We start from the raw sequence: 2,865 nt of genomic DNA, 5'->3' as shown, positions 1-2,865 counted from the left end.
GCACTCTCCATGGTTGTAACTTGATCAATCAGAGTCAACTTACCCAGCCAATCAGCACTGTTTTAACATGAAGTCCAAATTGTTGTTCACTTTGAAATTTGGTATTTTTGTGTCTGTTCTGATAAATGCAAAACAAAAAGAAAATTGACAGCATATCTCTTTATTCAGCAATACTAAACATCAGAGTCTGTTTACTGTATACTGAATGTCTGAGTACAGAATAAGTTACCTGGATGAGTGCAGCTCCAACAACACTCAAGAAGCTTGACAGCATCTACCACAGAGCAGCCCACTTGATTGGCAACACATCCACAAACATTCATTCCCTCCACCACTGATGCTCAGTCGCAGAAGAATGTAACATCTACAAGGTACACTGCAGTACCTCACCAAGGATTCTCTAATAACACCTTCCAAATCCACAACCTCTATCACCTAGAAAGATGGGAAAACCATCAACTGCAAGTTCCCCTCCAAGGCACACACCATCCTGACTTGGAACTATATCTCTGTTTCTTCAGGGGCACTGGGTCAAAATCCTGGAATTCCCTCCCTAATGGCTTTGTGGGTCCTCATACAGCACATGGATTGCAATGTTTCATGATGGCAGCTCACTACCCAAGCTCAAAGACAGTTATAGTTGGGTAATAAGTACAGACTTAGCTCGTGACACATCATAATTTATGAATGAATAAAACTTAGCAAGTGCTAAGACATGCATTCTGTCTACATGTAGTCTAACTCACTGTGACTGGTTCACTATAATGGGGTTTGACCTGCCAGCTCAGGTGAGCACCTCAGTGCCTGGTGTTTGATCAAACATTGATCTCCAGGCTTGAAGACCTCAGCTGGGAAAGCACCAGCTCTCTGAACTTTGTCTTTTGTTTTCTCTAACATCGTGGGAGGGTCACCATGGGAGAAGTTAATGGGAACCTGTGGTAGCTTGTTAATTGCTTCTTCATCGATATGTGAAGGCTGATTCAGGATGTGGTTGAAATGTTCCAAACATCTTTCTCGAACTTGGCCCTTTCCTCTGTGCAGTGTTAACTTTTGGGTCCCAAGGATTAGTGATTAACCAGCAGACTGCAGTTCTTAGACAGATTTCAGATCACCATAGAATTTCTTTCAGTCTTTTATGATCTTCATATGACTGATGTTCAGCTGCTTTCAGGTTCAGCTAAGTGTCTTGCATCCGACTGAACTTGCGTTGCCCATTATGTTGGGTGTTCCGCTCAGCAGTAATGATTTGTCATTGAGATATACTCTGTAGCAATGCTTCTCCTTCAGTATTTTCTGGATTACCTCAATGTTTTCATCAAACTAATTTTGATGCTTAAGAGAGGTCGGGCAAAGGGCCACTAGAGAGTAATATATTTGTGAAGGTCATCTTCAATGCAGTTAACGTCCATTTTTTTTCTGTTAACAGGCAACTCTCCAGTTTCTCTGTAAACAGACAACTCTCAAATATCTCATGATACCATGTTTGAACCTTAAGAGATTAAAACTTTGTACCCTCTGAAGCATTGTGTGGGTGTGGGAGGTTAAACTTCACTTATCTTAGAAACAATTTATCTCTGAAATTGCCGCTTGATATTCAATGGTTTTGCCATCACTTCAACCCACACTAACAACATCCTGGGAGTTACAGTTGACCAGAAGCTGAACTGGACTAATCATAAAAATATAGTGGTTATGGGAGAATTGAAGACTGAGATTGATAGATTCTTGATCAGTTGGGGAATCATGGATTACGGGAAAAGGCAGGAAAATAGACTTGAGGAATGTCGGCTCAGCCATAATCCTATTGAATTGACAGCGCAGGCTCAAGGGGCCATAAGAAATGTTTTTAAATTGGAACAGAGTAGAACTAATACACCATTGTGTTAAAGATTGACAGTGTTATTTGTGACCACACATATTGGTAATTTGAAATACATGCAACTGTAAATGAGAGCATATGCGTTTTTTGTTTCATATGAAAAGGGTGATGTTTAGAGAATGCACTTGTATTCAGCATTGCTAGCTTGTTGTAGTCATGTTATCACCACCCTCACAATAAGTGTCTTTGTGTGCACTCTGCTAGCTGTTAAATACCTGTTACTTAAAAATTCATCTGCTTAATTCTCTGGAATCAATCTTCACATTCCAAGGTGGTAAAATCCTTAAGTTGCTAAGGGCAGGAGACCTAACCTTCGCCTGGTTTTAGTCCAGCTATCAAAGCAGTTTACCATTTGTGTCCACGTTTGAATGCAAGCAGCTACTCCATAGAGGCACAGGTGGGAGCTGGGCGAAGGCATCGATGATACAGACAATGAGCCACTTCAAAGAATGCCTTAAGCTAGTGCTACTCCCTTACCACCTGTACCCTTCCTGTGCTCTCTCCTAACTGTTGGAGTGAGGAACAGGACCTGCTATGTAATTAACTGCTCCCCAGAGGAGTGAAATCATCGATTTTTATAGGGATCCAAACTCTTTGATACCTTCGCTCCTGGTTGCACAGAACTCAGACCTCATCGAATGCATCAGTGCAATGAGAAAAACAAAACTGCTGTCTTGTACATCTTACGGTAATTGGCGGGATCTGTTTTGGGAGTTAATAAATAAGAGATATTGCTGTTTGCAGCACTGTTGCAACTTGTTTCTCTGGTGTTAAACAGAATCTCAACATGCTGTCGGTTCCTGACGGCTCATGTGAGATTCGAGATGTGAAACGCGAACAATAATTTGCCTTTCGTGAGCGTTATATAAGTTCCTCGTTGCCTTTCGAAAGCCTTGCCCCAGATACCTGTTTTGTATCCCATCAGCAAGCCCCGCCTCTCCTGCTGAGATCAGTTTGAACCCACAGAAAGCGCTGCCGATGTCTCC

Source organism: Chiloscyllium plagiosum, unplaced genomic scaffold (genome assembly GCF_037043375.1).
Source record: "Chiloscyllium plagiosum isolate Xiang-an unplaced genomic scaffold, Cpla_swu_hap1 HiC_scaffold_18, whole genome shotgun sequence".
NCBI lineage: Eukaryota > Metazoa > Chordata > Chondrichthyes > Orectolobiformes > Hemiscylliidae > Chiloscyllium > Chiloscyllium plagiosum.
Note: the sequence above shows the minus strand (reverse complement) of the source record.